Here is a 14,789-nt window from a genome sequence, read left to right as displayed (position 1 = left end):
CGGCAACTCGGCTACCAGGGCGCGCAGGCGCCACCGTGGCCGTCTTTCTGCCAGCCTCAGGCGGCCCAAGAACCGTCCACAGCGCCCTACCAAGAGGTATCCGCCGATTGCGATTGGCTGAGCTAGGCTACGGCTCCGTGTGGGGGCGGGGTCTCCACGCAGCGGCCACGTTTCCCGCCCCGCTGGTGCGCGTGCGCGCAATCCCCACAGGAAAGCGTTTGCGCGCGTCCCCGCTGCGGTCCCCAGCTCGCGCCTCAGCTCCCTCCCCTTTCCGGGCAGGCCCGTCCCGTCAGCTAGGCAGTAAGCGCCGCGGCCAGCAGAGGGCGGTCCGGACCCAAGTCTGCAGCGGCGCCATTGGCGTGTGGAAAATGCCACCAGATGGCGGGTTAGGATTGCAGCTCCGTTGAAGGCGCGGCCCCCGCTCCCGAACCCCCGGCGACCACCCTGTAACAACCCCCCCACATCGGGAATAACACACCGGAGACTTTTGGGGGGAAACTAGGTCGACGGCCGGCGGCGCCCGGATGGGCAGCTGAGGTGAGTGCGGGCGGCGGCGACGGCGGCGGGGGGCGGGAAAGGGGGAATGCGGCGGCAGCGGCGCGGGGGCTGGAAGCGCGGATCCAAGATGGAGGCCGGGCGAGAGCGAGAGAGCGAGAGAGCGCGAGCGAGGAGCGGGCGGGCGGGCCGGGCGCGGGCCCCGCGCGGGGGAGGGAGGCCGCGTGGGCCTGTGCGGGGCGCGGCGGTCGCTGGCCGTCCGGGCGCCCAGGGGGCGGCTGTGGGCGCGGCGGGCACCCCAGAGCCCTCGTCCCTCCCCACCCCTCCCGCGGGCCTGAAAATCGTGCCCCCGCCCGCTCGGGCACTACAGCGACGGGCGCGGGAGCCTTTGTGGCGCGCTCGGGCCCGCCGCCAAGCCCGCCCTCCGCCCTCCGCCCCCCCCGCCCGGACTCTCGGGACTCGCCCGCGCCCGGCGGGGCCGGGCCGAGGCGGGCTGGTGCGAATGCCTTTCGCCGCCCGCCGCCCTGCGTTTCTGCGGTGTTTTAGCGGCGGCGTCGTCACATGACAACAAGCTCGCCTCAGCGGAGGGGCCTGGGGGTCGCTCGGCGTGGCGGCCGGCCGGGGCCTCTTCTTGGTGGGGTGGGGCAGGGGGCTTGCGACTGGGGGAGAGGGGGCTTCGAAGCCAGGCTTTCCCGCTATCTGCCCTCCCCGCCCCCGACGGAGGCCTCACTGTAAAACGTGTCCAGACCGGAGCACTGCCCCGCTAGTTTGCCAATTCCCCGGCAGAAGAGGCCAATAAAAGTTGTTTTCCCTCCTTTCTCGGGGTGGGGGCGGGGTGAAGAGCTGGGAAACTGGAGTGCCTGGAGTTGGACCTGGGCCTCGATTGGAGTGTCTGAACAGGGTGCTTCTTGTGTGCTCTAGGGACTTAAAAAATTTTCAGGTCTTAGGATTGTCACGTCACCCTTTCTACCCACATTTGAAATGTTATCGATTCTCTTCACATTGCAGAGAATCGTGCCCGGGGCGTATAAATCATGGGATGGTTTTGGAAGCTTATAGACTCAAAACAATGCTGTTTGTATGAGACGGTAGCGAATTATTTGCTGTTAAAGTTCTTGTTAAGGTGATGAATATAGTTTATTCCTTCGCGTGGTCGTGACTAGAAAGGACTATATTTTTCATCTTCCTAGGAAATACAGTGTTTGTGAAAGTATTTGAATTAGTATAAAGAAAGTTGTGTGATTTGTAACTTGTGGGATTCGAATACGACTCTACCTTTTAGTTTTCCATATGTGTTTTAAGAAAATTGCAAATTTTTATGGTGAAATATACACAACAGTGAACATAAAAGGACTTATTTATTGTACGAAATATTGTGCCATGTTCTCATATTTACAGTGATGATTTCAGATTTAAAAAATTGCACAAGGGGAGAAATACTGACAGATATGGAAAGGGTGTCTACTTGCTTTTGATTTTTGTGAACACGTAACACTGATTGTTTGCTTTCTAAATAAAGTTCTGGGAAACCTACAGGTGTTTTGCTAATTTTTTTTCTTCACATTTATAATAAATGTATTTTAAATTTATTCAAGCAGTTTACCGATGGTCATTTTTACAGCCAGACTACTTTTGAGTGGAAATTTCTCAGTATCCACTTTAGTTTTGATGTTCTGACAAAGCTGAGTTACTGAAGTAGATGTGAAAGGTGGGAAATTATGTTACTAGGATTGTTTCCTTTGAAGACAGTAATAAAATTAACTGTTGATTTCAATGGCGTTTTTAAAGCTTTAAGGGGGGTGTGGTGTAGGGGAAAGAGCTCTGGAAGTTACTTTGAACATTCCCCAGGTTTATTGTCTTTGGGATATCACTCTCTGAGCCTTACTTTTCTCATCACTAAAATGGAAGATTATAAAGTATAGGGTAGTTTAACAAAGCTTAAACATTTTATACAATTTTAGCTTTTCCCTTTGATTCTGGATCTGTGTATCTTCATAATCAGTGCAGTTGCATATAGTGTACTGGGGAAAAAGATACATCTTTTTTGCAGCATGAGTGCATGGGTACAAGAGCACCTGGCTCCAGGCATCAGTCACAATGGGTCTTACTGGCTCAGTGCAGTCTTTATTGCTTGTGGGTGTACTTTTGTTCCCATCAGGGGATGCTTTGCCTTTTGGGTGTTTTGCCTGATTTAAGAGAGGAGCTGGAAAGAGGGGTTTAATCAGTTAGAAAGTACAGACTGATGTCAAAATGGAGGTAGTTGGAAGTTCTCTTCTTCGATTTTTCCCCTTTTTTCTTTGCTGCTTAATCCTATAGTAAAGGAGTATGTTCATTTTCATCCTTTCTTTCTTTTCTTTTCTTTTTTTTTTTTTTTTTTTAGTTTTTAACATTTGTTCTTTTTTGACAGCGCGAGCGGGGAGGGGCAGAGAGAGAGGGAGACACAGAATCTGAAGCAGGCTCCAGGCTCTGAACTGTCAGCACAGAGCCCGACACAGAGCTCAAACCCATGAACAGTGAGATCATGACCTGAGTGGAAGTTGGGCACTCAACCAACTGAGCCACCCAGGCGCCCCGGAGTATGTTCATTTTCTTTTGACCTTTAGACTCCCCTTTAAGACCCCTTTTTAAAGCTCATCTCCTTAGGCCAGACCCACCCAAGATAATTTCCTTTTTGGCACACCCAACTGATTAGGGACCTTAAATACATATGCAAAATCTGTTTGCCATGTAACCACCACTGGAATGATATCCCATTATGTTTACAGGTCCCCTACACTCAAAGGGAAGGTAATTTATAGGATGTGCGTCATTGAGGGTTCTTAGAATTTTGCCTGCCATTGGGAAAGGGGTATCTTTATGTTTGCGTCTTTAGAATCCAGACATATAAGGAGAGCACAGAGGGAGAGCAATAACCCACTTGATAAATTTACTCATACTTACTTGTCGTTAAACCTTTTACTTTCCCGTTATTTCCTCGTACCTCATTTTAAGTACCTCCCTCTATAAAAATATTTTATTGCATTTAAAAGAAATTAAAAACTAGAATTAAAAAACTTCAGGTAATAAGGCAATAGGAAATTAATTATCGTTATTCCTTCATACCTATTGTTTTACCCATTTTAGAGATAAGATTGACTCTAATAAGGTAAGAGATTTTAATGCTTAAGCCATTAAGTGACAGGTAGATTCACATAGATTGCAGCAGGCAATTGCTGTGGCTTGATTGGTCTGCAGATTGTAAAGAAGTTGTTCTTACGAAAATAGTTATTTGTAAGGGTCAGAGATATTGTTCGTGGAACAAAGAAGGTAGCAGAAGGTGGTATGTGGGATGGTTTGAGTCCAAGAAGCAAAATATTTTCAAGAGGAGGCAATTAGGAGAATTATAGTTAAGGATATCAAGCTTTAAAGAATATATAAAGAATTTAAAGAGTATAGCTCTTCAATATAAAGAGTTAAAATTGTTAGGGGGATACAATTTGATTTCTTAATAGAGAGGTGATATAATAGGGGCTTGGTAAATCTTTGTTAGCTGAATAAGCATATAAATTTTTAGAATTAAGGTATTTCTACCTAAAGCAGGAAGTAGAGACCTAAAAGAATATTCTTACTTAAGCCCCAGGATGAGATGAATCTTGAGATGGGAATTAGGGGAATGCCTGCAGAGAAGGAGGGGTTAGCTTTCTGTCATTTCAATAGTTAAGAGGATAGGATCCTAGCTTCCTACCTTAGTGCTGAGAGAAACCCTGTTTTATTGAGAAATGTGATTCTTTTAAAGTGAACTTTAAGTAGGTCATAGACCAGTTGGTTTTATAGAATCTTTTCTCCATATAATTCATCCCTTATTGCTTCCCTTAGGTTTTTCCTCCTCCTCTTTTAATTCTGTTTTTGCCAGTTTGTGCTTGAAGGACATCTTAAATCCTACTTTTTTTTTTTTTATAAAATACATTCCTTTGTGCTATGGGCAGAAAGGGTGCACTATTAAGTTGCCCAAATATCTCATAGAGTTTTGCTATAATTAAACAGCTACAGTAATAGCTTTTAACTTGCTAGAAGCTCACAGGTAGCAAAAAAATTTTATGTTGTGACCCAATACAAACACACACACACACACACACACACACACACACAGGAAATAAAAGTTTCATGAAATAGTATTTAGCCTTTATGTTGTGCTCTCAGATATTTTCAGATTTTGTTTTTTAAATAAAGAATGTTGGTTGCATCTCACCTAAGTGATACCGTGACTTCGAACTGGAGAGCAGTGAATTATACCTTGGTAATCAGGAGGGTGCCAAGTAAAACCGTAAGAGGAAACCATTTTGCTTCTGTCAAATTGGCAAACATTAAACATTCTGATAATATCAAGTGTTGGTGAGAATGTGAAGAAATTATACTCCTGCTTTTGGCAGTGGTATAAATTGACACAGTTATTTTGCAGAAGAATTTGTTTTATCCTTGATTTCTAGGATAATTTTCACTTGGTCGGAGTATTTCATGTTTCATATTTAATGTTTTGTTTAGGGGTTTGGAGATATTCATAAGGGATATTGCTTTGTAGTTTTCTTTGGTGGTAATGTCTTTGTCAGGTTTCAGTATATGGTTATGATAGCCTCATAAAATAGGTCTGTTTACTGAAATAATTTGTCTAGCATTGATATTCATTCCGAATTGAGTGTTTACTAGAATTCACCAATGGTACCGCCTAGATACGGATTTTTTTTGTGGGGGGGGGGAAGGTTTTTGATAACATGCAAATTTAGTTTTGTTAGTAGACATGGCTGTTTAGATTTTTTTTCATCATGTCAGTTTTGATAAATTGTATTTAAACGACATTTGTTCATCTCATTTGATTTATTGATATAAATTGTTTACAAGATTCCCTTGTTATCCTTCTAATGTCTGTAGGATCTGTAGTGGTATCTTCTCTTTAATTTCTGGTGGTGTATGTTCTTTCTTTTTTTCTTGACCAGTTTTCATTCTTGGTTTACCAGCATTACTGTCTTTTCAGGTAATAACATTGCTACTTTTCTCCATTCATCTTCCCTATCTCATTTTTTTCTTTTCCTTATAATTTTTTTCTTCGACATATTTGCTCTTTTTTCTCTAGTTTCTTTTTAAAATATTTATTTTGAGAGAGAGAGAGAGAGGGAAAAGATGGGTGAGGGGTAAAGAGAGGGAGAGAGAGAATCCCAAGCAGGCTCCATGTTCAGTGCAGAGCCTGATGAGAGGCTCAGTCCCACGAACTGTGAGATCATGACCTGAGCTGAAATCGAGAGTCAGCTGCTCAACAGACTGCTCCACCCAAGTGCCCCATCTCTTTTTTCTAGCTTCTTAAAGTGGAACCTTAGGTCATAAATTTTAGACATTTCTTGTTTTCTTTCCTTCCTCCCTTCCTCCCTTCCTCCCTTCCTTCTTTCCTTCTTCTTTTTAATGTTTATTTTGAGGAAGAAAGAGAGTGTGAGTGGGGGGAGGGAAGAGAGAGAGGCAGGCACAGAATATGAAGCAGGCTGTAGGCTCTGAGCTGTCTGCACAGAGCTTTACGCTTGAACTCATGAACTGTGAGACCATGACCTGAGCTGAAGTCTGACACTTAACTGATTGAACCACCCAGGTGCTCCATAGACATTTCTTGTTTTCTAATATGAACATTGAAAACTATCGATTTTTCTATAAACACTGCTGTATTCCGCAGATTTTGATATGTTGTATTTTTGTTACTCAGCTTGAAATAGTTTATTTGCTTTGTAATTTCTTTGATATGTGGATTACTTAAAAATGTGTTCAATTTTCAAACATTTGGGATGATTTTAGAGATCTTGTTATTGATTTCTAACTTAATTTCATTTTGAGGTCAGAGAATATACTGTATGATTTTAATTCCTTTAAATTTATTGAACCTTGTTTCATGGTCTGTCTTGGTAAATGTATCTTTCACACTTGAAAACAATGTGTATTCTGCAGTTGTTGAGTGTAGTATTCTGTAAATATCAATTAGATTAAGGTGTAGCATTTTCAAGTCATTTGTGTATTTGCTGTTATTTTTGTTTGTTTTTTAATTTTGGAGAGAGGTCTAGTTCTTTTAGTTGCTGAGAGGGAGGTTAAAATATACAACTATGACTTTAGTCATAATTGCCTATTTCTTACAGTTATCTATTTCTCCTTTAATTTTGTCAATTTTTGTTTTATGTATTTTGAAACTGTTTTTAGGCACATACAGTTTATAATATGTCTTCCTGATGAATTGATCTTTTTACCATTAAGAAATATTTTTATTTATTCGTGGTAATACTTTTCAAGTCTACTTTATGTGATGTTAATATAGCCACTTCAACTTTCTCGAGCTTACTCTTTTCATTGTATATCTTTTTTACTGATTTACTTAAAAAACTTTTTTTCTTTGTATTTTACATATACCTCTTGAAGGCAGCATGTAGTTGTTCTGCTTTTTTCTTCTTTCTGATAATATGGAAGTGGAATCTTTCACTTACAATAGACATTGATTATGTGGTAATGTCATGAATGGTGAAAGGCCTGAGATTTTACGCTACTTGAGGGCTAACAAGTTAACCTGCCACAGTTTAATGGATGCTGGTAGGAGCCATGGGGCTCCTTGATCAGAGGTAAAGAACAATGCATTACAGCAATACCATTAGTGGTAAGTGGCAGTGTTTATAAAGCACAGTATCCTGGGTAGTGTTGTATACTAATTTTTCCAAGTCCATACAGCTAGTTAATGACAGAATCAGCATTTGCATCAGATCTCTGAGCCCCAGTTTTTATGCACTATGGTAGTGTTAAGATCTGTATATGCAGTGGGGAAACTTGAACTTATGATAAATGGTAAGCATGCTTCCCATTTTCTTTGAAGGAGATGCTGTTTGTCTTTCCAAGATTGTTCACTATACTAATATTCTTGAAAAGATTGGGACATGGGCATTCAGTGCCTCGGTTTTGAAGATATGCAGAAAAGTGAGAGACCCATGGAGGATTGTCTCCCAAAACTTCCCAGTGAATTTTCTTAGTTTTCCCTATGTTATTTGTGATTTAGTTTTCCTTGTATTTCTCATATGGCTACAACCTAGCCTTTCAGCTCTATCTCTGTACTATGCTTATCTTTGAGTTTTTGCTTTCCGCAAATTGGATTAACATACCTGTATCCTAGCCTATCTTCCCATCTTTGTTCTGTTTTATATGTGTATTGAGCATTTACTATGTATCAATAAATGTTTTGCAGTAAGCTGATGAGGTAGTTATTGTTATATTATCCATTTTATAGGTTAGATTAAATTTAATATTAATTAGATTAAACTTCCCAAGTTTGTGATGGGAGAGGGGCACAATGTAAAGAAATCTTTGGAGTATTGTTTGTTGACCTTAGTAGGGGGTATGTGGGGTGTTTGCTTATAAAGCAAACAGTTCTTTAAACTGTTATTGAGATTTTATGTATTGTGCTGCATAATTGATACAGCTCACAAAGAAAAAAATAAAAAGTAAATACTGAGTTGTAGTATCTGTCTGTGTAAAATCTTTCCTGATAACTTCGCCAGCACTTATCATCCTCTATATATTTTCATTTGTTCCAGTTGTTTTATTGCATTTATTGTTGGCATCACAAGGTCTGATAAGTGGTAGTCTTCGTGAGGCACAGTATCCTGTGTAGTATTGTACATTGATTGTCCCAAGACTGTACAGCTAATAAATGATACAGCCAGTATTTAAGCCAGCCCAGGCTTACTTTCTGAATCCAGACTCTAAATCTCTTAAAAGGTCATTTTTCTCTCAGCCTCATTTCTGCATGTTGAAATCCTTTGCATTTTGAAGTTTATTTTATAGAGATTTAGTTTTCTTCCCTGTTCCACCATATAATGGTTGTGTGGTCTTGGGTGGAACATTTAATTTCTGGAGGTCTTCGTTGTCTTATCTCTATGATGGGAATCCAATTAAGATTTTTTTCGATAAATATTTTTGAGGGTCGACTCCATGATGAGTAGTGAGTATATAAAGTTCATAAATACATAGGTTTTGCTCTTAAGTTTCTGTTCTATTAGGAGAGATTAAAAACTAAAACAAAAACCCCAAAGCAGTAAAAGAAACCAACAGGAATAATACATGAAATGTTGTGGAGGGGGTTAGGTTCAAGATACTTTGGAAGCATAAAATGCAGAATTATGGGGAGCTGGCCCCCCCCCCCCCCCCCCGAAATAGTAAATGGAAGCCACAAACAAGAGTCAAAAGAGTTTTTCAGCAGAGTCCCTTTCTTTTCTATTCATGGTGACATTAATAATTAAATATTACTGGTACTGTTTTTAGGCTCTCTGACAAAATTTCTCTTCTGGTTGTTGAATTGGTTTAAAGGTCCAGGTAGAGATTTGAGAGATCATTGCCTATCTTCTCAATCTTAGAGAGGCAGACAAAATGGGCTTTATACATAGTCAAGCATGAACATGACCTGGTTGTCTCTTTTGAGGTACCTGATTACCTCTTACTCTCAAAGCTCTGTTGACCCTGATTATATCAGGTTATTATTTTTTCTGTCTCACGTATAGCACTGAGAGGTAGGTGTCCTCTGTTCTCTAGTAGAGATAGTATAAAGTAGCAAATGTGCAGAAATTTCTATGACATAATGCAGGATATAAAAGCTTAAAAATATCTTAAGTTGTGTTCTACTTTATTATTAGAGCTTAAATTCCATTTTGGGAGGAAAATGCATTTCTGTGTGTCTTACATTGTTAGGGATAGTCACAAAGTTTGTATGTTTACAGGTGAAGGAAGCACTATCCCATGATAAATGGCCAAGAAAGCCATTGTCTAAGGGAACTGCTAGCACCTGAGTCACACTGCCTGTATTAAAATCTTTTTTTTTTTTAATGCTTAATTATTTATTTTGAGAGAGAGAGAGCATGTGCACAAGCAGGGGACAGGCAGAGAGGGAGAGAGAGAATCCCAAGCAGGCTACACACTATCCATGCAAAGCCCAGCAAGGGGCTTGATTTCACAAACTGCTAAGTCATGACCTGAGCTGAAATCAGGAGTCTGACGGAACCACCCAGGCACCCCACCTCTCTTAAATTGTAATGCAGCCCTTTCCTAGGTATGTAAACTTGGTGAGTTCTTTAACTTCTCTAACCCTCAGTTTTCTCATCTCTAAAACGGGAATAAAAGCATACCTCTGGAGGCACCTAGGTGGCTCAGTGGGTGAAGTTGTGCGACTTCGCCTCAGTCATGATCTCACAGCTAGTGACTTCCAGCCCTGTGTCAGGCTCTGTGCTGACAGCTCAGAGCCTGGAGCCTTCTATGAATTCTGTGTCTCTGTCTCTCTCTGTCCCTTTCCTCCTCGTGCTCTGTCTCTCTCTCAAAAATAAGTATTTAAAAAAACCCAAAAACCGAAACATACCTCTGTCATGGGTTGCTGTAGAAGTTAAAAAGTTAGCTTTTAACTGTTAGACTGTATTGCTTTGCCCATAAATTCAAAGGACATTAATTTTGCATTTAAAAGGTGAATAAAATTATAGATAAATGATGAGGTTACTTTCCAGAAGCAAAGAATTTTAATTAATTTTGTCTTATCAGCACATAGAAGTAGTATTAGATTAAAACTATTAATAAGAGTGGTTAGAGGATGAGATATTCTGGTTAACTAAGATGAGGTTTATAGCCAGAATTTTCTGCTTATTGTTAAACATATTTCAAAAATTAGGCTCTTTTTTTTTTCTTTTTTTTTCCAATATATGAAATTTATTGTCAAGTTGGTTTCCATACAACACCCAGTGCTCATCCCAAAAGGTGCCCTCCTTGATACCCATCACCCACCCTCCCCTATCTTTTTTCTTTCTTAAGAATGTACTGCTTCCTGTAAAGGTATTGTAATCCTTTCTTGGTAATTGAGAAATTTTGATGGTTGTAGTACCAGGATTATTATTTACAAATAATAGTTTTGCATGTGTAATTTTGCATACAAAAAGATTAGGAATGCATTTTACCGAGAGCAGAACTTATGTTCAAAGTTACATCTTTGAGAAAATTCTTAGACAAAATAAGATGGTGAGTGACTGCTTTGTCCTTTCATAAAAATGAGATACAAGGAACAAAACCCTCAAGTTTTTAAGTTATGAATATTTAGTATTTTATTTTATAAATGTAAAGGCAGCATGGTATTAGAAAACTAGCGAAGGGGTAGAGACCTGAGTTTTAATTACAGCTCTGCCACTAATTAGCTATGTGTTTTTGAATCATTACTTCTCTGGGTCTCAGTTTCTTCATTGTGAAATTAGTGTCTTGGACCTAGTTTCCAAGATTCCTGTACATTTTTTAGTGTCTACTGAAAAATACTCAGGAAATCAACTCTGAAGCAGGTAACGCATAGGTTTTGATTTGAAAGTCTTTAATTTTGAAATACCTAAGTGTATTTTCTGCAGGCTCCTTATGCCTTCTGATCTCCCATCTGGTTATTAGAAAAATTTGTGCTTTCTTCTAGCTGATAAGTGTACAGACCAAAACGTTATTATTTAGATAGTTATTTATAGCTTTTGGTGCCAGCTATGGGTGTGTGTTTGCTTCTTTATTTGGTGAGAAAGAGCTATATTAGCAACTGTTTTCATACAGTTTTATTCATTGTAAGTCATTCATGCATTTATTGAAATTTACAGTGAGCCATACACTGTGGGTATAAAGACATTAAAACAGTTCTTGTTGTTCTATGTACAGAGAAAATAACTCATGACTTAGTACTTAACTGATACCTTCCCCATCCTTTCCTGATAGCCTTATTGCTCCTTCTCTCCCTCCTTTCCTCATATCTGGGGTTGGTCTAGGTGTACTTCCTTTGTGTTTTAGTAGTAATGCTATGCCAGGGCTGTCATGACTGATTGTAGAATTGGTGCTCTGCATAAAGGTGTCTGGCCAAGGGAGTAGGTGGGGGCTGAAATCCAGATTTCATTCTGTTTGACAGACTGTCCATTTGCCTTTTTCACCTTTTTAAAATTTATCCAAAGGAGGCCTCTTTACCTAACTTTTGTAGTCGCATATGCTAGCATTAGTGTACCATTAAGAACATTCTATAGTGGTTTTTTTTCCTAGTCAAGTTTTATAGTATGTGATAAGTGTCTTGAGGTGATTTGATGAAATGAGCAATTGCTTCCTGAAAGTGAATTCTTAAGTAAGTTTTGAAAGAAAAGTGATAGCCAGTCAAGAGTGGAATGGTGGAGATAGGAATGCCATTTTAGGTGAATATAAAGGGACAGGGTTGTGATCTAGGGTTGCCTGGTGGTTCTCAAAGTGTGGTCCATGCAGCAGCAGTGTCAATATTATCTGGGAGCTTGTTAAGAAATACATCTTCTTGGACCTTTCCCAAGTCCACCTAAGTTAGAAATTTTGCAGAGAGACATCAACAATTTATAACAGGTCTTTCTGATGTCTCTGATACACGCTGAAGTTTGAGAGGTACTACTATAGTCCACTTGTTGAGGAAGTGTTAGTTCAGTGTGTGTTCAGAGTATTGGTTACCTGTGGAGGAGTGATTAAAATATAGAGCTGTAAGTAGTGATAAGAATTCTTAGTGTGCCAAACTAAAGAGTTTGAACTTTGTCTTTAGGCCAGTGGCTGCACATTAGAATCATGTAGGAGCTCTAAAAATATACCAGTGATTGGGATCTACCTCAGATCAACTTCCACAAATCTGAGTTTCTGATGCACAGTGAGGGTTATGAACTATATAATTGTTAGACCTTGGTTACTGATTATAATAGTATATATGTTTTTTGAAGGTGTGTTAAATACTGTATCTAGTAGCATAATAGTAATGAAATGCCACAGCAATCTTTTTTTTTTTCTTTTTTTTTCTTTTTAAAGAGAGCGCAAGGTGGGGAAAGGACAGAGGGAGAAAGAGAGAGACTTAAGATCCCACAACTCTGGGAACATGACCTGAGCCAAAATCAAGAGTAGGATGCTCAACCAACTGAGACACCCCCAGGTGCCCCTAGATAGCACAGAAGTCTTATGTTGGTATTATTCCCATTTCACAGGTTAGGTAGAGAGGTTAAGTACCTTTTCCCAGTATTACCTAGCTAGGAAGTGGTGAGTTTGAATACAGGGTTTTGTGACTCTAATCTCTGAAAGCAACCCTTTTTTTTTTTTGTAATGTTTGTTTATTTTTGAGAGAGACAGTACCAGTGGGGGAGTAGCAGAGAGACAGAGGGAGATGCAGAATCCGAAGCAGGCTCCAGGCCCTGAGCTGTCAGTTTAGAGCCTGATGTGGGCCTCGGATCCACGATCATGACCTGAGCTGAAGTCAGATGCCTAACCAACTGAGCCACCCAGGCGCCCCTTAAAGCAATCTTTTTAAACCAGGGCTCATGAACTTTGATTAGAACATAATCACGTGTTTATCTTCATTAACCTATAGGCAAGATTTGGCATTTTCTTTGATTTCGAATGTGGGCAGCAAATCACAGATGCACTAGCAATACTTGTGGTTTTGTTACCAATAGAAATCAAGTATTTTTAAGTTGCAGATATTGCAGTTGTCCTAAAAACCATTTATCATAATGTGTACTTTAAAAATCAGGCTAATTGTTAGATGCAACTTTAGATCTTTTATTTACTGTGTCAGAGAAGCTTATATTACTACATCACAAATTTGCTTTTTTAGTTTGTTAACAATTATATTTGAATATAATAGGTAATTCCTTAAGTAAGCATGGTACCATTTGCTGAGTTTAGTGGATAGCTTGATGTATAGGGTGGACAGGGAATGAAAAAGTCCATTTATTTGGTTATCTCTCAGAAAAGAGATCCTTAGAGATAGTCTCTTTTCTTCCCCACTCTTCTTTGACTTGTTAAATAGGACTGAAACCCAAATTCTTTGTTACATGTGAAAGTTACTAGATTAAAAAAAATGCTTTGGGTTTAGAGTGCTTTTTCTTCTAAGCTCTTCCTAAAACACTTAGAGAAGAAAAAGATACGCATTATATCACCAGGCATTATAACTACCCTGTGGTCTGATACAGTGTTGTTCAATAGAACTTACTGCAGTGATGCACATGTTTAAGAAACAAAATTATATCATAGTAGTTAACAGCAATATAATAATATCGTATAATATTGCTAATAGGATTTCTTATACATCAAACACTGTTCTGAGCATTTTAATATGTTACGTAATTCTTACAACTCTGTGAGGTGGGTACTATGGTTAAGTCTCAGTTTCTAGATGAGGAAACTGAGACCCAGTGAAGTTAAGTGATTTTCCAAAGGTCACATAACTAGTAATTAGCAGGACGAGGATTCAGACTGGCTATTTGGCTTCCTTTATGTTCCCTTTGTAATACCACTTTCCTCAAACCCCCAAATGCATTACAGAATGCTGTTAGAAATAGTATATTAAAGGTAATTTAAGAGAAATAATTTTGTTCTAATTATTAACTAAATATTATGTAATACTTTATAGTATTTTGCCCTTTGTTGTTATTTGAGTCTAATCATGAACTCAGTTTACTATTTTATTTCCTATAAGTAGACTTGTATTAGATGTAGTAGGTATTTTTAGTAACCAACACTGATATTATTAAACAGCAATTTTGATCCCCCCTCCCCACCCAAGGTTAATTTAAAGCTGGGTCCAAAAACTGAATATTTAATATGATTATTTTGTTTACTGACATTAATTGCAATGTACTTCTGAGCTCATTTTGTGATGAATTGGTTTTGGTTAATGGATATTTGGCTTTCCCTAGTCAGTGTATATGAATAACTAATCTACGTTACACCCAGTATGTTCTTGGAGGTGCAGAAAGGGAAATATCTTTTGGGGACGGAGTTCTATTCTTAACCATATTCAGAGCAAGCTTGTGGTAGAGTGAGATTAAAAGGGGCAAGAGATGGGGGGCGCCTGGGTGGCTCAGTCGGTTGAGCGTCCGACTTCGGCTCAGGTCATGATCTCACGGTTTCTGGGTTTGGGCTCGCGTTGGGCTCTGTGCTGACAGCTTGGAGCCTGGAGCCTGCTTTGTATTCTGTGTCTCCCTCTCTCTCTGTTCCTCCCCTGCTGGTGCTCTCTTTATGTTTCTCAAAAATAAATAAAAATGTTAAAAAAATTAAAAAATAAAAAGGGGCAAGAGAGGTGGCATTTTTCGCGGCGCCTGGCTGGTTCAGAGTATGTGACTCTTGATCTCAGGGTTGTGAGTTCAAGCCATACATTGGGCATGGAGCCTACTTTTAAAAAAAAAAAAAAAGAGAAAGTGGTGTTTTTCATTTATCTGCTTGGTATGGTGCTTAGTGCTTTACATACATAGCCATCATTT

The 14,789-nt window shown here is 39.7% G+C and overlaps 1 protein-coding gene across 1 annotated transcript in view; it reads left to right on the top strand.

Moving 5' to 3' along the window:
• Positions 1-318: 318 nt before the first annotated feature.
• The window catches only part of STAG1 (stromal antigen 1), a 402,316-nt gene continuing 387,845 nt past the window's right edge, over positions 319-14,789 (top strand). Inside the window, exon 1 of the mRNA XM_030330452.2 lies at positions 319-537. The gene's annotated coding sequence lies outside the window, so the exon portion shown is untranslated. The remainder of the gene's footprint in view (positions 538-14,789) is intronic.

The sequence above is a fragment of the Lynx canadensis genome, chromosome C2, assembly GCF_007474595.2.
Source record: "Lynx canadensis isolate LIC74 chromosome C2, mLynCan4.pri.v2, whole genome shotgun sequence".
NCBI lineage: Eukaryota > Metazoa > Chordata > Mammalia > Carnivora > Felidae > Lynx > Lynx canadensis.
The sequence above is the reverse complement of the archived record's forward strand: the minus strand, read 5'-3'. Positions and strand labels throughout refer to the sequence as shown.